Genomic DNA, 21622 nt, shown 5'->3' on the forward strand with positions numbered 1-21622 from the left:
CATGGTCTTGATCAGGTGTGAGAAGAGCCCGGAGAAACCAAATTTTTGGAGAACCATTTGCAACCAGGTAAAGTTAACATTATTGAATGCCTTTTCGGTGTCTAGGGAGATTATGGCTATGTCTTTACACAGGTTGTGTTTGGCATATTCTAGAACAGCCAGGACCTTTTGGATGTTGGATGCCACTGAATGTCCCTGAGTAAAACCTGCTTGGGAAGGGTGAATAAGAGAGGGTATTATAGAGGCCAGTCTATTTGCTATTATCTTGGATAGTATTTTAGCATCTAAATTTAGCAAGGATATCAGATGATAGGAGCCCGGGTCAGAGGGGTCCTTGCCATTTTTTGCTATCAATTTTATGTGCGCTTGGAAGCCAGTGGGTAAATAATCCCCCCCTGCTTGAATGTTGTGGTATACGGACAAGAGGGTTGGTGAAATAACCTTAGCTGTCAGTTTATAGAAATCAGAAGTGTAGCCATCCAGGCCTGGTGCTTTGCCAAGGAAGCTATTGCAGTATGAATATCTTTTGAGGAGATTGGGGCATTAAGAGAGGCCAGAGCACTCAAGTCTACTTGCGAAAGGGAGAGGGGTGGCAAGCTCAGGGGTGGCAGCCCTGGATGTCACTGCGATCCCTAACAGTTGGGAGGGGTGGTGAGGGTAGTGCAGGAAGGGCTAGACAGCTGGTGGTAGTAGGGGATTCTATAATCAGAAGGACTGATAGAATAATTTGTCACCTGGACTGTTTCAACCAAATGGTTTGCGGTCTCCCTGGTGCCAGGGTTTGGCATGTGGTGGACCGGATTGATAAATTACTGGGAGGGGCTGGGCATGACCCAGCTGTCTTGGTTCATGTTGGAACCAATGACAGAATACAGGGAAGGTGGAGGCTCCTTAAGAATCAATTTAAAGAACTAGGCTGCAAGGGAAGGACCTCCACAGTGATATTCTCTGAAATATTGCCTGTGCCATGCTCAACTCAGAAAAAACAGGGGGAATTAGAGAACTAAATGCATGGCTGAAGACCTAGAGTAAGAGGGAAGGATTTGGGTTTTTAGAGCACTGAGCTGACTTTTCATTGGGGTGCAATCTATATGCTAGTGATGGTCTGCACCTAAATGGAAAGGGGTCTGCTGTGCTAGGGGAGAGGTTTATGGGAAGGTTATAAGAGTATTTAAACTAGGATCAAGGGGGGAGGGAGAATTAGATTATAACTGGGAAGACAGATTAGACAGGGATCAGTACTTATTGGTGGGTGGAATGAGGAAAGATGGGGGGAAGGCTATGGCGGATGATAAGAAGATGATGTTACAAACAACCAGTGGAATTGGTACCATTTGTATGAAAATAAAAAATATGCAAAACACTTATGAACAAGCTGTCAATGAATTAAAGTGTTTGTTCACCAATGCCAGAAGTCTTCCAAGCAAATAGGTGAGTTGGAAGCCTTGGTGCATGAAGAAAACTATGATTTAATTGGTATTGCTGAATCTTGGCTTCATTCTTCACATGACTGGGCCATTAATATTCCTGTCTATGTTCTCTTTCGGAGAGAAAGGAAAATAGGAAAGGTGGTGGTGTCTGTCTCTGTCTGTTCTATGTGAAAAGTGATCTCCGATCAAGTGTGAAAGAGGACCTAGTTGATGGAGAGTTTAATTAGGCTGAAGTATTATGGGTGGAACTGCACATCGGGGTGCGTACTACAAAGGTAATCATTGGAGTTTGTTATAGGCCTCCCAGTGTTAATGAGGAGGTGGAAACTCAGCTCCTTGCACAGCTCAAAAGGGCTGCAAAGGCTGGGACAGTGATAATAATGGGGGATTTTAAGTACCCGGAAATTGACTGGAGTAATGGTACTGCAGGAACAGTTAAAGGGCAAACATTTTTATGGTACAGTTCATAGAAGTCCCTACTAGGAATGATGCTCTGCTGGACCTGGTAATCTCAAATCATGCAGAGCTTATTATGAATGTCCATATAAAAGAACATCTGGGTAGCAGTGACCATAACATGATATCATTTATACGGGAAAAAAAAAACCTCTCAATTTCAAGAGAGCTAATTTTCCAAAGCTGAGAGCTGCTCTCCAAGATTTAGACTGGGAGAGAATATTGGCATCAATGAACACAACACAGAAATGGGAGTTCTTCAAAAAGACTGTATGTGAACACACTGCAAAATATATTCCCATGGGCAACAAGTTTAAAAGGCTAAAAATCAAACCTATGTGGCTTACGGCCAAAGTTAAAAAAGCTATAGATAATAAGAAAAGAGCTTTTATTAAATATAAAAATGAAGGAATGCTATCATCCTTTAAACATTACAAATAATATAACAGATTATGCAAAAAGTAAAAAAAATCTGCAAAAATTTAAAATGAATGACAGATTGCAAAAGATAGCAGGACCAACCCCCAAAAATTCATCAAATATATTAAAAGTAAAAAGGTCCAGTCTGAGCATGTAGTCCCTTTACAAAATAATCTAGAGTGGGTGACTGGGGACAAAGAGAAGGCAAATTTATTTAATACCTTCTTCAGCTCTGTGTATACTAAGGAGCATGGGGGAGCTCTTGTCCATAATGATCATGGTATTGACACAGCTCCAGATGATGCACATTGGCTCACAATTGATATGATCCAAAAATATTTAGACCTGCATGGCATACACCCACAGGTCCTTAAAGAATTGAGTTCTGTCATTTCAAAGCCATTAATTCTAATTTTTAGGGACTCTTTAATGACTGGTATAGTACCACTGGATTGGTGTAAGGCCAATGTGGTGCCAATATTTAAAAAGGGGTCAAAATCTTTACCATGTAATTATAGACCTGTTAGTTTAACTTCTATATAGTTGGGAAGATACTGGAGAGTTTAATAAAAGACCACATAGATGAGTTCTTGCTGGAAAAAAAATATTTTAAGCAACAGACAGCATGGATTCATGAAAGACAGAAGTTGTCAAACAAATCTGATTTCTTTTTATGAGGAGGTGAGCAAAACCTTGGACAGAGGGGTGGCGGTGGACGTGGTATACTTGGATTTTGCAAAAGTATTTGACACAGTTCCCCACACATGGTTAATGTGTAAGGTAAAGTCTACAGGCTTGGAAAAATCTGTATGTAAATAGAAAACTGGCTAAAAGATCATATTCAAAGAGTAGTGGTTAATGATTCATACGCTGAATGGTCTAGGGTCGTCATTAGTGTACCCCGAGGTTCAGTGTTGGGATCCTTACTTTTTAATATATTTATAAACGATATAGGGTCTGGGATTAAAAATCTCATTTCAGTCTTTGCAGATGACACCAAGCTGTGCAGTGGAATAACGTCTTTACAGGATGTCTTCAATTTACAAGCGGACCTCAATGCACTGTTTAATTGGGCAGCTATGTGGCAAATGAGGTTTAATGTTGATAAATGTAAGGTTATACACTTGGGGGCTAAGAATACGCATGCATCATACATATTATGGGCAGTAAAACTGGGGGAATCAATGGTGGAGAAGGATCTGAAAGCTCTGGTAGATCACAAGCTTGATAATGGCATGCAATTCCAAGCTGCGGTTTCTAAAGCGAGCAAAATCCTCTCTTGTATTAAAAGAGGTATAGACTCAGGAGAGAGAGATATCATTTTACCCCTGTACAAATCATTAGTAATGCCTCATCTGGAATATGCAGTTCAGTTTTGGGAACCAATTCACAAAAAAAGGTTAGAGGAACTGAATTTATTCTCTCTTGAGGAGAGGACATTAAGAGGGGATATGATCAACATGTATAAATACATCAGTGGTTCATATAGTGAACTCGGTGTAGAGCTATTCACCCTGAGGTCACCACAGAGGACAAAGAGGCACTCTTTACATCTGTAGGAAAATAAATTTAATCTCCAAACACGGAAAGGTTTCTTCACAGTGAGAGCTGTGAAAATGTGGAGTCCCTCAAGAGTTGGTTCTGGCCAGCTCAGTGGATTGCTCCAAAAAAGGCCTGGATTCTTTCTTAGATACACAGAATATAACTGGATATTAACATTTATAGGTACATTTGATCCAGGGAGTATCTGATTGCCTCTCGTGGGATCAGGAATTATTTTTTTCCTAGCAGGAGCAAATTGGATCATGCTTTGCTGGGTTTTTTGCCTTCATCTTAATCAACTGTGGGTATAGGATTATAACTTTTTTTTTTTTTTTATGGTTGAACTGGATGGACTTTTGTCTTTTTTTCAGCCAGACTAACTATGTAACTATGTAAAAATGCTTGCACTTGCATTAGATCTATCAGATCAGGTCCATACAGCTGGGCATAGAACTGCTCTAATGTTCGATTTATCCCTTCAGGGTTGTCTTGTATTCAGCCATGAGAATCTTTAAAAGCTGTGAACTGGGTGGGCAAAAAGGGTTTTTGGCAAAAAGGGTTTTTGGCAAAGGTGATTGAGTAATTTACCTGGTTTGTTACCAAATTTATAGTATTGGAGATCAAGGTAGGACTGGTATATGGTTTCTTGGGCTTTTGCCCAGAGATCAAAGTGATTTTTGGCTTCTATCCAGGAATTTCTGTTTTCGTGCGAGTTTTTGTCAGCAAGGAAGGCTTGGGCAACTCTCAGTCGATCGCTTGCCTCCCGGTAGTTGCGATATATTCTTTTTTATATGCAGATGCAAAGGCGTTAGAGTTAGATTTGTGGGCATCATTAGTAAAAAGCGAGATCTGACCAAGTGTCCGATATCACTTGAATGAGTTCCTGGTTGTTGGAGAGGTATGAAGGGAAGTGCAAGATTTTAGGGGACTGGTTTGAGTCCAAATGTGCAATGTGGATGGATATCGGGGAATGATCCGAAATGGCTATGTCATGAATATTAGAGTTGGTAATAGTTTGTAGGAGAGAGGAGTTGCAGAGGAGATAGTCTATTCTTGAAAGAGTATGATGGACAGGGGAGTAAAACATGTATTCTCTACCATCCGGTGACAGCCGCCAGATATCAGTCAGTTGCAGTACCTCTGCGAAGTGGACGAGCAAGGTAACGGGGGTGAAGAGTGTGGGGGAGTTGCCGAGAACACGTTTCTGTCTTTAAATCTGTCTTCCTGTCCATTCATGAGGGAATTGAAGTCTCCCCCCATGTTGAGAGGAAGATGTATATACCTTGACACCAGTGAGGATGTGTTTTGAAAAAATAATTTGACAGGTGAGTTGGGGGTGTAAATATTAAAGAGGACCAAAGTAGAGAAGCCTATTCAAATATGTAAAATGATCATACATCCTTCCTCGTCTACCTCAGTTGTTATGACTTCGGGAGAGAGCCTCTTATGTACAGTATATTGTCTTTCAAATACAAAAAGACAATAGACTCGTTAAGAAATGCAGCTGCCTTTGATGGATCTGTAATGGTCAATAACCTTCAGAGGACTTCCGGTTCCGGCGCCGCATGAGCTAGGGACGATATCCCGTGGCTCCGGAACGATTGGCATACAAATTCAGCCTCCTGCACCGGAGGATTTACCTCAAAAGCACGGAAGTGCCCCCCTGCATCCTCCGCTCCCGATCCCCTATGGAGCGGTACTTGCAGCCGACGGCATCCGGCCAGGATCCCGCTCCCTGCACACAGAGGGACAGGTCTCCCATCCGTGCAGCCAAGATGGCCACTGCCGACCACGCTGCAGATAGCAGCTCCACAGCACCTAACACACAGCACAGCAGCCCCAGCTCTTCTGCCCAGCTGGCTAATATAGAAACAGAACAGGAGCCAGATCCAGGACCAGGACCAGGTAGGAGAGAGGCACAGCTGCCCCACACTCTCCTGACAGGGCATGCTGAATCTAGTAGTCCCACAGATCAATCTGAGAAAATTGCACAGGCTGTTGCTTCTCTGTTGCTGCCAACTATTACACAAGCAGTAGGCAGAGCAGTAAATTAGGGCATAGAGCAGCTCAGAAGAGATCTGGGAGACAACGCCAAACGCATGACCGAAGCTGAGCACCGCCTCTCAGATTTAGAAGAGGAGTTCCAAGCTATGCAAGCGACGTCTACACAATCAAAACGTGAGCAACAGACCATCGTAGAAAAACTGGATGACTTAGAAAACAGGAACAATCTGCGGGTTGTGGGCCTCCCAGAATCATACAACTCAGGTCAATTATCTGAAATCTGCTCTAAACGTATACCCGCAGCACTGGGAATTACAACACATTGCCAGGTCGAAAGGGCACACCGATTAGGCGCCCCCTCAAATGATCGACGCACGCCACGGTCTACAATTGTTAAATACCTTAACTACGCTGATCGGGTAGCCATTCTTAATTCGTTTCGTAACTCACGTTCAATGCAACTGGATGGTCATAAGCTTTTACTGTTTGCTGACTATTCGCAAGAAGTCTCCCGCAAGCTCAAGTCGTTCCAACAAATTTTTGCTACACTATTTCAGGAAGGGGTGATATTCACCCTTGCATACCCCGCTACAGTTCGCTTCACTACGCCTGCAGGGGAACCCAAATCATTCAAACACCTAGAGGAAGCCCTTCTCTACTTACAAAATAATCTACCTGATATCATGGGCCCTCAACAATCACAAGATCCCGGCCTGCGAGATCAACTCAGTCCAAGAAAGGAACCACCAAAGCACCAATGCGTCAATTATACATCAACAAAGCAAAGACCACCCTGAAGGCCAAGACACACCTTACTCGCAAACCTACAAACTGGCATTTACCGCCTCACACTAAAGTTTTTAGTTCAAATATACTATTCTCGGTTAATTACACTGCTCAAGCATGTTTTCTCTAGATTCATGGTCTCTCTCTCGTTCTTGCTCAAAATGATTTATTTACAATATTCATGCAATGTATTATCATACCTTTGGCTGCTGCGCTACCGCATTATAATAATAATAGGGTTAGTTGATCCCTTTTTTCAGTAGTGGCCCATGCCGCCGTCGGGGGCTTTTCATTCCTCCTACCTGACAATGCAACTCCTCGGTACAGGATCCACACCTAATAATTTCCAGTAACGCAGGCTAAAGAAAGGAGATAACATGCGGAATAATGTGAAGTCCAGGTTGACTATGCAGTTTATTGTTATTTTCAGTTTATCAACAGACCCCTGTTGGGTCAGTCTGATTTTTGTATGTTTTCCCCCCTCTTCTCTTCTCTTCTCTTCTCTTCTCATTCTTTGCTTTATCTTCTTCTTACCCGGAGACCCCACAACGCCCCTTCTTCTCATACAGCGCAGAGAGAAGCAGACCATAAGGTTGAGTCCACGGATCTGCTACCCAACAAGGAAGATACTGATTCCTTTCAAATCACCCTTGCACTTACTTTCCTATGATTCGTGTGATTTCATGGAATGTTAAAGGCTTGAGATCGCCCCATAAACGCATGGCCATTCTTTGCCATCTCAAACGCATGAAAACGTTTCTCCAAGAAACTCACCTAACCCAAACGGACTTTATGCGTATGAAAAAATTATGGGTAGGACAAGTGCTGGGGTCGCCATCACCATCTGGCAAGGAGTAATCATCCTTTTACATAAGCTCCTCACACCCGATATTATAACACTAGCCACAGATGAGGAGGGTCGCTATGTCGCTGCCAATGTCATATTTGACTCCTCCCCTTTGGTGCTGGCTAATATATACGCACCAAACTCCTCGCCCAAACCTTTCTTCCAAGATCTGTCCTTGAAATTGTCAAATTTTATGCACCTCCCTGTGTTGTTGGGAGGGGATTTCAATCAACGTATGAAAATGCGGGAATACAAACAAAAACCTTTCACTCCAAATTGTCCAGCTAACCCCACCTCCCCATCAACACACATGCTATTGAACAACTTCGCAGAGTCGTTACAGCTCACGGATGTGTGGCGACTAACACGCCCAGAAGGAAGGGAATTCCCTTTCTTCTCTCCCGTACACCTTACCCTATCCAGAATTGATTATTTCTTTGTAAACCACATGCTCTTACAAAACATCAAAGATTCTGATATACATGATATAGCGATTTCTGATCACTGCCCGATTTCCATATCCATACAACACGCGCAAAATAACCACCACTCGCGCACCTGGCGTTTCCCTTCCTTTCTGTCACACAATCGGGACCTGCTCCGGGTATTGAATAATGCCTGGAGCGAGTTCTGTGAAACAAATGCAGAACATCAAACAAACCCCAATCTCTTTTTGGGAGACAGGCAAAGCGGTCCTGCATGGTAGAATCATAGCGTTCACTTCCACCTACAAGAAAAACCTTCTCCGAAGCTATTCAGTAGCAAGCCTCCGTTTAAGACAAGCACAGCAGGACCTTGCAAATCTTAATTCCCACGAAAATAGGAAAGCATGGTCAGAGGCCAAGCATCACTTTGATACATGGGCAGCTGCCCAAGAGGCCACACATAAATCACATAACGACCTGCAATGTCATAAATTCGTCAACAAGCCGGGCAAGTTGTTAGCAAGGTTATGTAAAAAACCATTCACACCTACTCTTTTTACATCTCTGAGAGACACACATGGAACACTAAAAAGTGATCCTCTAGACATTATATCCATTTTGGAACACTTCTACCAAACTCTCTATGGCCTGGACCCTATAGACATCACTAAAGCTACTTCCTTCCTGGACCATGTCTCATTGCCATGGTTAGACACAACTTCACATCAAGCCTTAAATGCTCCAATTACTCTGACGGATGTATCTCTAGCTATTAAATCACTTGCAAACAGTAAAGCCCTGGGCCCTGATGGCTATACAGCCGAATTTTATAAACTAATGGCTGAAACCCTTTCCCCTACATTACAGTCGGTGTTCCAGGCCATTCAGACAGGAGGAGACTACCTTCTCTCCGGATCTCAAGCCCACATTAAATTGATTGCCAAAAAAGATAAAGACCCATCAGAACCTGGTTCATATCATCCTATATCCCTGCTGAATCTCGATGCAAAACTCTTGTCAAAAATTATCGCTTCTTGCCTAGCAACTATTTTACCCACTCTTATTCATCCTTCCCAAGCGGGTTTTGTGCAGGGACGCTCAGCAGCTTCGAATATTTGTAAGGTGATATCCGCTTTGAGTCAAGCCTCGAACGGCACACTCCTAGACGCAGCAATAATCTCATTAGATGCCGAAAAGGCTTTTGATAATGTTAGTTTTGAATGGCTTTTCTTAGCGCTAAGAAAGTTTGGATTTGAATGCATCTCATCCAAGTCATGTACTCATCTCCAACAGCCCGAGTTATAGCAGCAGGTCACATATCCAACCCTATTCATCTCCACAAGGGCACTAGACAGGGGTGCCCTCTGTCCCCTTTACTTTTCAACTTGGCCCTAGAACCGTTAGCACGCTTCCTATTATTTCACTCTGACCTCCATGGCATCACAATCGAGCAACAAGAGCTGAGACTTGCCTTGTTTACAGATGATATTTTAATTTTTACCTCGCACCCATCCCTCGACCTACCCTATATCCGACATATTTTCTCCTCTTTTCGCCTTTACTCGGGACTCCGCATTAATTTTTCTAAAAGTGAGGTGCATCCATTATTCCAATCCCGCCTCCTGGTATGGACCCAAAACTCGACATTTAAAATCGCTACTAAATATATCACCTACTTAGGTATAAACATAGGGAAACTAGCTTCATCCTTATATACGCTGAATTATATGCCTACGATTGCCAAAATTATTGGAGAACTGGAAATGTGAAAGGACTTACTGCTTTCCCTCCTGGGCAGATCACACCTTTTTAAGATGGTCAGCTTTCCAAAACTTCTCTACCCACTCCAAACCATACCTCTCCTGCTTAAACAAACGACATAACGAGGCTAAAATCGGGCAATATCAACTTTTTTATGGAAAGGCAAACGTAAAACATACAGTCATGGCCGAAATTGTTGGCACCCTTGATATTTTTCCTGAAAATCAAGTATTTCACACAAAAAAGGTATTGCATTAACACATGTTTTGCTATACACATGTTTATTCCCTTTGTATGTATTGGAACAAATATAAAACAGAGGCAGAAAAGCAAATATGACATAATGTCACACAAAACCCCAAAAATGGGCTGGACAAAAGTATTGGCACCCTTAACTTAATATTTGGTTGCACACCCTTTGGAAAACATAACTGAAATCAGTCGCTTCCTATAACCATCAATAAGCTTCTGACACCTCTCACCCGGAATTTTGGACCACTCTTCCTTTGCAAACAGCTCCAGGTCTCTCTTATTGGAAGGACACCTTTTCCCAACAGCAATTTTAAGATCTCTCCACAGGTGTTCAATGGGATTTAGATCTGGGCTCATTGCTGGCCACTTCAGAACTCTCCAGCGCTTCTTTGCCATCCATTTCTGAGTGCTTTTTGACGTATGTTTGGGGTCATTGTCCTGCTGGAAGACCCAGGATCTTGGACGCAAACCCAGATTTCTGACACTGGGCCCTACAGTGCGACCCAAAATCCTTTGGTAATCCTCAGATTTCATGATGCCTTGCACACAGTCAAGGCACCCAGTGCCAGAGGCAGCAAAACAACCCCAAAACATCATTGAACCTCCACCATATTTTACCGTAGGTACTGTGTTTTGTTCTTTGTAGGCCTCATTCCGTTTTCGGTAAACAGTAGAATGATGTGCTTTACCGAAAAGCTCTATCTTGGTCTCATCTGTCCACAAGACGTTTTCCCAGAAGGCTTTTGGCTTACTCAAGTACATTTTGGCAAACTGTAGTCTTGCTTTTTTATGTCTCTGTGTCAGCAGTGGGGTCCTCCTGGGTCTCCTGCCATAGCGTTTCATTTCATTTAAATGTCGACGGATAGTTCGCGCTGACACTGATGCTCCCTGAGCCTGCAGGACAGCTTGAATGTCTTTGGAACATGTTTGGGGCTGCTTATCCACCATCCGGACTATTCTGCGTTGCAATCTTTCATCAATTTTCCTCATCCGTCCACGACCAGGGAGATTAGCTACAGTGCCATGGGTTGCAAACTTCTTGATAATGTTGCGCACTGTGGACAAAGGCAAATCTAGTTCTCTGGAGATGGACTTGTAACCTTGAGATTGTTGATATTTTGCCACAATTTTGGTTCTCAGGTCCTCAGACAGTTCTCGTCTCCTCTTTCTGTTGTCCATGCTTAGTGTGGCACAGACAGACACACAATGCAAAGGTTAAGTGAACGTCTCTCCTTTTTATCTGCTTTCAGGTGTGATTTCTATATTGCCCACACCTGTTACTTGCCCCAGGTGAGTTTACAGGAGCATCACATGCTTGTAACATTCTTATTTATCCGCAGTTGTGAAAGGGTGCCAATACTTTTGTCCAGCCCATTTTTGGAGGTTTGTGTGACATTATGTCGAATTTGCTTTCTTTCCTCCCTTTTTTTGTTTTGTCCCAATACACACAAAGGGAATAAACATGTGTATAGCAAAACATGTGTTAATGCAATACGTTTCGTGAGAAATACATGATTTCCTGGAGAAATATCAAGGGTGCCAACAATTTCGGCCATGACTGTAACCCACTCATCTGCGACACCCTTATCACATGGAGGGAAGTCAGGCGTAAATTAGGCGTCTCCCCGTGGCTTTCATTCTTTCTTCCTATTCACCATAACCCCTCCTTTCCTCCTCCACAATCTTAGGATGCTTATGACACTTGGTGAGTTCAACACCTAACTTTGGTACAACAATTATATGACACCTCTACGGGTTCCCCAAGACCTCTTACCAGTATCCTACAAGCCTACGGACTTCTGGCACACCACTTCTTCTACATTCTCCAAGTAAGGAACTTTGTCAATTCTGTTGCACCCACTAAATCTACTAGATTTCAGCCGACTTTTATTGTCTTGGCAAACTCTCGAAAATACAACATTTCAAACATATATAGACCGCTGAACCTTCTATTTGCCAAACCTTTTGAGACATTCAATGCTGTGAAATCCTGGGTCAAAGATTTCAACAATGCACTCACAGCTGAGCAATTATTATCAGGCTTCCAATCCACATGTGCCTTCAGTAGCAATGAATTCTGGCGTGAACAACAGCTTAAGATTCTCCACCGCACCTATATGCCCTGTCTCTACTCCAAAACAGACCCAGCTATGTCTTCCTGCCCTCTGTGTGGAATTCAAAAACCATCATTACAACACAGATTTTGACTATGCCCTGCTATCTCTACATTATGGAAGCAAGTGGTCAATTTCATATCTGTCATCACTGCTTTCCGATTACCCATCCACCCGCTCCCATTACTCTTCGGATTTATAGAACAGCCAATCATTAGTCTCTTTTCTTTACAAACGTCATCCTTCAGAGATAACAAATCTTGGATATCAACATGCCTCCTAATAGCAAGACGGGTCATTCTCCGTAAATGGGTCTCCAACTGCCCTCCAACTATGACGGACATCAAACAAGAGCTCAACTATCTTCTACATTAGGACAGGCTTCACCTAATCACCTCACCGACTATTTCAAAGGAATCCCATTATTTTAGAAAGTGGAATTCCTATATTACAGGTTCTCTATCTGTACAGGAGCAGGCCTTCTTTACTCAGAAGTGGTCTAGCTGACTATAGTTTTATCTACTAGTTGGTCATGTGCACTATTTAATTATCATTGTTTCTCTCTTTGTTTATCTGTCCTCATCTCACCTATATCTTGACCCTCTAACTATTTTCTTGACTTAAGTCTTTACTCACACTCGACATTGTCATCACACCACAGACCCACATTAGCCAGGTGGAGAGTGACACTTCCTCCACAATCACTCATGGTGGAACCCGTACTAAGTAGTAATAATTAATAATCACTACTTTTCAATTTCTAACTACCAATTTCTAAATACGAATCACTGATTTGTATCCTCTTGCTCTTTTTCCGCCTCGGTCTTTCAATCTTTTCTCTCTTTCTATTCTATCTACGCCTCCGAGTAAAATCCCCTCTAATTCTGTATGTTCACTGACTCCAGCTGCCATACCATCTTATCATCATTTCACAACAATCTCATCTACGCTGATTACTTCATCTGTTCACAATCTTCCCCCTCTCCTATTTTTCTACTTTTCTCACTCAACCTCTTTTACCATTACCATTTACTCCCACCACCCGAACTCTCAGATATTTTCCTTTTTACCGAATTTTGGACAAGGTATTGGTGGGAAACAGATGACATCTACATACATCCTCATCACTCAACACCATTTACTGGCAAATTACATCTTCGTCAGATTAAGTCCGGAATGCATAATTTCTTCTGGCTATTATTTTTCCCCTATCTACACACAAACCTCTTGCTTCCCACTCCCTCACATCACTTTCCTCGCTATTCATCAACACAACCGGTATACTTTAGTATTGTATCAATACCTTTTCCTAACTGCTACCATCACGCTAAGGTCATGTTATGTTTATTTGCCGCAACATTATATCTTTGACCAGAATTGATGTAACATGGATGTCATAACTGCATCATCACTTCTCTGTTGTTGTAACCTGTAACCCAATACATTTTCTTTACAAAAAAAAAAAATAACCTTCAGAGGCAAGCAGGCAGGCAGACAAAGCAAGCAGTGCAGTCAGAGCAATAGACATTCCTTACTGGACCAAAATAATTAGTCCAGTATATTCCAGTAGCTGATTTAGATAATTTATGCAGAGGACCAGATATTCAGATAGTCCATAGTCCTTATAAACCATATAGTCCCTAAAGCAGAACAGAAACAGAGAAATATAATAAGAAAGAGCCACCCAAAAAGACTTATACAATAAATACAGTAAATAATAAAGTGATTGCTCAATCCAATCAAAAGCAGCCACTCTTTTAAAAGTGTGACATGGAACAATACATGTAAAAAGAAAGTACTGGCCCTTTAAATATATACCTTAAATTTGCTGTTCAAAGAAACGTACAAACACATATAATACATCAATGAATTCCTATACAACATGACTGAAAAATATTGTCCATCAAAATGTGCAGAAAAAGTTCATTGTCACAGAATTCTCGTTTGTACAAATCAATAAAAGTGACAGAATCTTCTCCACCAAAAAAATTAATTAAAGTGTTACTAAACCCATGACCCTGAATTCATTATATATGGTCTCCCATAGTACACAGTACATAGAAATGCAATTTTATTTTAGTTAATATAAACTGCTAAATGTCTTCTCATCAGCAGTATATAGCAGTCTTGTGACTTCTATCAGTGTCCAGCCGAGCACTGGTTATAGCTTGTAGGTAGAGTTTTTATTCTGCTCTGACTGTCCTATGAGGTTGCATAACCCCCAACCCTCAGTCTAGACAGTGCTGATTGACTCTGTGCTGATCACATGCACCCTCCAAAAGAAAAAAAAAAACGCTCTCACCATACATATTAAACTGTGCATGTGCAGAGTGACTCCTAGAGCTCTGTATTAACAGCAGATGGATTGGGAACAGTAGAAGAAGGGGAGGATCAGAGAAGATTGGATCAAACAGCCTTTTTACACAATGTGGAGGGTTAACACCTTAGATTCCACTGTGAGTATAACTATTTTACTATTCTTACTTTAGATGCAGAGAAGGCCTTTGATAGAATGCAATGGAGTTATCTGTTGCAAGTGCTACATAAATTTAATGCAGTCATTTCTGCTCTACAGGTGAAACTCGAAAAAATTTGAATATCGTGCAAAAGTTCATTTATTTCAGTCATGCAACTTAAAAGGTGAAACTAATATATGAGATAGACTCATTACATGCAAAGCAAGATAGTTCAAGCAGTAATTTGTCATAATTGTGATGATTATGGCTTACAGCTCATGAAAACCCCAAATCCACAATCTCAGAAAATTAGAATATTATATGCAATCAATAAAACAAGGATTGTACATAGAACAATATCGGACCTCTGAAAAGTATAAGGATACATATGTACTCAGTACTTGGTTTGGGCCCCTTTTGCAGCAATTACTGCCTCAATGCTGCGTGGCATAGAAGCTATCAGCCTGTGGCACTGCTGAGGTATTATGGAAGACCAGGATGCTTCAATAGCGGCCTTCAGCTCTTCTGCATTGTTCAGTCTCATGTCTCTCATCTTTCTCTTGGCAATGCCCCATAGATTCTCTATGGGGTTCAGGTCAGGCGAGTTTGCTGGCCAATCAAGTACAGTAATCCCAGTCATTGAACCAGATTTTGGTGCTTTTGGCAGTGTGGGCAGGTGCCAAGTCCTGCTGGAAAATGAAGTCAGTATCCCCATAAAGCTCGTCTGTGGAAGGAAGCATGAAGTGCTCCAAAATCTCCTGGTAGACGGCTGCGTTGACCCTGGACTTAATGAAGCACAGTGAACCAACACCAGCAGATGACATGGCTCCCCAAATCAACACAGACTGTGGAAACTTCACACTGGACTTCAAGCATCTTGCAGTGTGTGCCTCTCCATTCTTCCTCCATACTCTGGGTCCTTGGTTTCCAAATGACATGCAAAAGTTGCTCTCATCAGAAAAGAGGGACTTTGGACCACTGAGCAACAGACCAGGTCTGTTTTTCTTTAGCCCAGGTAAGACGCTTCTGACGTTGTTTGTTGTTCAGGAGCGGTTTGACAAGAGGAATACGACATTTGAAGCCCATGTCCAGGACCCATCTGTGTGTGGTGGCTCTTGATGCACTGACTCCAGCCACAGTCTACTCCTTGTGAAAGTCCCCAACACTTTGAATGGCCTTTTCTTGGCAATCTTCTCCAGGCTGTGGTCATCCCTGCTGCTTGTGCACCTTTTTCTTCCACACTCTTCCCTTCCATATAACTTTCTATTAATGTGCTTTGATACAGCACTTTGGGAACATCCAACTTCTTTTGCAATTACCTTTCCCTCCTTATGCAGGGTGTCAATGATGGTTTTCTGCACAACTGTAAGGTCAGCAGTCTTTCCCATGATTGTGATTCCTACTGAACCAGACTGAGAGACCATTTAAAGGCTCAGGAACCCTTTGCAGGTGTTATGGCTTAATTAGCTGATTAGAGTGGGACACTCTGAGCCTAGAATATTGCACCTTTTCACAGGCCTGTCACTAAAATGGGGGAGGAACAGAGAAGCCATATGAGAAGATTTAGTAAAAACTGAAGTGTGCACAATCTGGTGCAGCTCCGCATAGTAACCAATCAGCTTCCAGGTTTTATTGTCAATTGCCTAATTTAACAAGCTGAAGTTAGAAGCTAATTGGCTACAGTGCACAGCTGCACTAGATTCTGAGTGCTCCAGTTGTAGTAAAACATACCCATAGTGTCAGTGCACTGGAAACTGTTGCAGGAAAAGTTGAAAAACTGATTAGAGAGAGGTTAGGTTCCCTTAGGAAACTGGCCAGATTCTGATTGCTAGCTCTTTGGGCAATCCACTGCTTTACTGCTTTTTTGACAGCTGTTTTGCCTATTAGACTTAATAATGGCCAGAATTTACAAAGAGGCTTCACCCCCCAGTAGACTTCAAAGGGATTCACCACTAAATTCGGGTTCACTGGATTTCAAACCGGATTAGACAATGACTTATATAGGTTATATTTATTAAGCAGTAAATGTGACATTCACCAAACATTCACAGCGGGGTGTATCTTCCTGAAGCATGTGTTTTAAATTATAGTGACTGATTTACCTGAAATTTGATGAATGTCACATTAATTGGGCTAATTTATACTCAAAAGGTATTACAGAAATAGTTTGAAATGTTCATATGAAATAAAAAACTGAAAAAAGCAATCCTACATATACGTTTTCTCAGTATGGTATGTGGAATAACATGCTTTGGATCCAATTTAGACTCTGGAATCTGAGAAAACAGTTTTAGCATCAGTATTAGTCAGAATAGAGGGCAAGCACTGTATCTTTAAGTCTATTATCTGAAGTTTGCCCAGTTTTAGATGTGTTTCGTGGCCCAGGTCATGTACAATACAAAAGAAGAAACGTGATAATGTATGTATGTGGTATACATTTTCATATGTAAATATCACAATTAAGCACACAAAAATGTATTTATGAGCATTAATATATGCAAATGTGCACATTAAAACAAAAATACTGCATTACTTTGCTGAAGTATGTCATTTTTGCAACAAATACGTTAAAATAAAAAAAAAAAATAACAAAATCAGTAAATAAGAATGTTTTGAACTTTACATTTCAATAGCAATTATTTTATTATAGAAAAGGTCCCTCTTTTTCAAGATGCACCCTTGAAACTACCTTCAAGCAAACCATTATTTTCAAATGTTAATAATACTATCACCAAAAGTTGCATTCCTTCTTAAGACATAAAGGAACAATAAAAGATTTTTATTTAAAATGAAATACAATGCATATTTATTATATGGCATTTTGGACAAGTTTGCTTGATTTGGTCCTGCATTTAAATTAGTTCTCTTTTAAAGGTTTTTGCTTCATCTCAAACTTCTTCTCTCTCTGTCCCTTTTAATATGAATTCAGAATAGATTTAACAGAGGATTCTGAGAATACTAAGCCAGTAGACGCCCACAACATCAAAGTGATAAAAAGCTGTTAGATGAGCTAGCCAGGCCAACTTGAAACAGTACTTTGACATTGCAGTGTATCAGCATCACTCATATCCAATTAAGGGAGTTCATGCATTATTGCTTAGAATATATAGAACTTAACACTAACAGACAGTTCACGATCAACATTAAAGCTTCGATCCAGAAATGATGCTGATATAATAAAAATCGATTTAATCCAGTTATATATTCCTTAAAATATTATTAAATGTATTTTTACACATAATTAGCATATATACCTAAATCTGTCACCATATTAGTTTCTTGAAATCCCAACAAAACGGGATCTATATTTAGAAATGGGGGAGGGCAGCACTTTGATCCTATCAGAGCTCTACTGTATTGCACAATGATATCAGTCAACTATTTGAATGTGGCTACAGAATAAGGGTCAATGCACAGTGGCTTAAAAAAATGCTGCTTCTGCAGGAGTTCTGCCTGCAGAAGCAGTTCAGTGTTATCGTATGTGTGAATGCACATTAGGACACTTAGAGGCATATTTTAAGCTCAGTGTTTAAAGGCAGAAACAAAATCCTGCTGCTTTGTTTTTTTTAGAGCAGTTTTCTGGTGGAAAATACACAGAATGCTCCTAAACACGCTAAAACTAATGTGCAAAAATGTTCTATATGAGCATTTTTTTATTCCAAGGAAACTGGCGCCCAGTGTGCATGGACCCTAAAAGAGAAGAGTTATTGTCAGGGATCACCCATTTGCCGGCGCACATCTATGTGCCGGCGCCGGGTCCCTGTCAGCTGTGGCGGAGCGTATGCACGGGAGCGAGCGGTTACCCGCACGCGCACCGGCATGCACGTCATCGCCAGGTGGGCTATTTAAATTACCAGTACACTTTAGCCTATGCCTTCTGGTCTACAACGTCCTGCACTCCATAACCTGATTTTGTTACCTGTATCCGATCTGACTTTGACTACGAAAGAACTCCGCCTGCACCAACCTGGCTTATCCTCTGACTATCCGCATGCCTACTTTCTTGTTCCTGATCTGCCCGATTGATCCTGAGTCGGGTTGCCTGAAGCTGCTATCTCTCCTGCCTGTAACCATTACCTGCATCTGCACCTGGCCTGTATCCTGGTTGCCACCATGCCTCCCTGCTGCTGCACCTATGTTCCTGCATCCGCACCTGGCCTGTATCTTGGTTGCCGCCATGCCTCTCTGCTGCTGCACCTACGTTCCTGAATCCGCACCTGGCCTGTATCCTGGTTGCCGCCATGCCTCTCTGCTGCTGCACCTACGTTCCTGCATCCGCACCTGGCCTGTATCCTGGTTGCCGCCATACCTCCCTGCTGCTGCACCTACGTTCCTACATCCGCACCTGGCCTGTATCCTGGTTGCCACCATACTGCTACATCTACGTTTCTGCACCTGGCCTGTATCCTGTTTGCCACCATACCTCCCTGCTGCTGCACCTACGCACCTGCATCTGCACCTGGGCTGCATCCTGGTCATCAACAGCCAACAATCATCTCAAGACCTACCAGGCACTCGTGCCCCTCTTGGCTCAGTGCCCTCTGTCCCCACTATCAGGGGCTCCGAGTGGGAGTGGTAAGAGGACGCCCTCCTCTCCACGTCAGGCTCCCCAACCAGGTACGTGACAGTTATGACCTAATCAATGTACTGTTTCTCTTAGTAGTCCGTCCACATGCAAGAAGCTGGCTGCTCACCAATCTGCGTTGTTTACCTTCAGTAGATATCTAGAAAATGTCTTATAAATACAGTTCACACTAAGAACCTTTCATCTCCCAGACATGCATACTTAAGTCTCAACTTAAGTTCCATCTGGAAATTAGCATTCTTAGAGTAAGAAATTTGCAACATGATATCACTGAGTGTAGGGCAGACTAAGGGATAGTCTCTCAAAACAAGGGACAATGACATCTTGAGATCCTAAAGGGCTAGAAATAGTACAGGAACAAATTATCTAATTATTGAACTCAGCTCCAAAGTTTTACAGATTTTATGGAACAAACATTCCCTTTGTAGCAGGTCAACTGTGTTGAGGGAGACACTAGGTGAGCCCTGCTGATCATGCAGGTTAATATACAACTAAAGTCTCCTGAATGATAGTCTAAACAATTACCAAATCCAGTTACTATGTGATGCCCAAGCTTCATAACATAAAGTAAAGAAAGTCCTCCCTGAATAGGCCAAACCTTCACATGCCCACTCTAGAAACTACAGCTCCCAGTGGGACGGTTTTACAAACAGAAACAGTACTATCAATCCAGAAAGCAAAGGATATGACTAGAGATGACTAGGTACAATATTGGGTATCAGCAGTGACAATGCAGATTGCCATTTCCTCTACATTTATTCATCCCACTGTAGTGCAAGCAGCCACAGCCTACAGTACATGAGAGTGCCAGCTTTGAACTTAGGAGCAATGCAGCATTCAGGAAGATGCATTAGGTGGACTAAAATGTCAGGCTCAACTGGTATTTGTGGGACTTTGCAAGGGCACTAAGAAAATACTGTAGGTGCACTTATGATTAAATGCTGTAACACATTGGAGTTGATTTACTAAGACTGGAGAGTGCGGAATTCAGTGCAGCTGTGCATGGTAGCCAATCAGCTTCTAACTTCAGCTTGTTCAATTAAGCTTTGACAAAAGAAACCTGGAGGCTGATTTCTATGCAGAGCTACACCTGATTTTGCATGCTCCAGTTTCAGTAAATAAGCCCCATTTTTTATGAGATGCCATAGTTCTTTAATACAGACCCAAAGTAGAATATATTAAAGTTTAGTACTTCTGATGGAGAACTAGCTAGTTACCACAGAAAATCTTGCTTGTCGTTTAAGCACAGTTTGCTAGGGACCTTTCACACTGGTGGCTGGGGGGGCGGTAAAAACAGGCGGCTGAGTTGCATCTAACATTACAGCTTGACAGGGCTGTAGGCATTCCATGACTGTGATGCTTTGCCATCTTAAAGGTGAGTTTTACAGAAAAAAACTGATTTTTTTTATTATTACTATTCTATTTCCATTATTATTTTTATTATTATTTTATCTGGACTTCAGCTTCAAATATTGACAGTTGTATAAGCACCTATTAGACATTGATTCCACAAAACATTCCATAATAATTATTTATAATTACAATGTGGTTGATTTACTAAAATGAAATAGACTGTGCACTCTGCAAGTGCATGTGCTCCAGAGCTTAGTAAATGAGGTAATGCTTTACTTTACAAAGAATACCCAATCAAGTGCATGAAAAATAAAGCAAACCACATTTTTGCTTGCATATAAATGAATGATGGAAGTCAGCAGAGGTTCAGGTCATTTACTAAGCTCTGGAGTAGCTACTCTTGCAGAGTGCAAAGTGCACAGTCTATTTGCCTTCAGCAAATAAACTCCAATATGTAAGTGATGAATGACACATTTTAAACACCTAAGCCTATATCTTTTTTAAATTTGTTTGTTTAGTTAAATGTATGTTTTTACACAAAAGAGAAAAGTTTGCCTGCTGTTCCCCGTTTTTCTTTGAGAAACATTTTGAATTCTCAGTGCTAAAGTATTATTTTCAAAGATAGGAATAGTACATGAGTAATGGATTTCAGTTTGTCCTGTATTTGATCACAAAGGACCTATGCATCTGATTCTTGATATGTTAACTACTGGTGAAAAGGAGATATACATTGAAAAACTACCTTATTTCTATGAAGAAATACAACTAGAAAAGCTCAGGGTGTGGGTTGTGTTTGTCCCTCCATCCTAGAATAGAGGTACATATAAAAGCGCACTAATTTTACCATTGAATACAACTTTTCTTTTCTTATATTTCAATTGTATATTTTTCACAGTGGGGAAAATGTACACCCAATTTTCCATACAAAGTACATGTAAATATCTATGTGTGTCTTGTGCATTTGATTTACCCCTTTGCTCAGCTTTTATTGTGCACAACATGGCCATTTTCTCTTAAAAGTGGAACAAAACCTCATCTCCTTTACAGCAAAGCAAGCTGCCATCTAAGCCTCTGTTTGTTATGAACTTGTCATGGTGTTGCACATCTGGTCAATTAGGGCACAGCCATTTGATGGCTTGATAGTTTGCACAAGGAACTGTGACAGTTAGCATTTATGTCATGCCTTGACTG

This window comes from Staurois parvus, unplaced genomic scaffold (assembly GCF_062004578.1).
Source record: "Staurois parvus isolate SC_StPar_1 unplaced genomic scaffold, SC_StPar_1.0 ptg000598l, whole genome shotgun sequence".
Classification (NCBI taxonomy): domain Eukaryota; kingdom Metazoa; phylum Chordata; class Amphibia; order Anura; family Ranidae; genus Staurois; species Staurois parvus.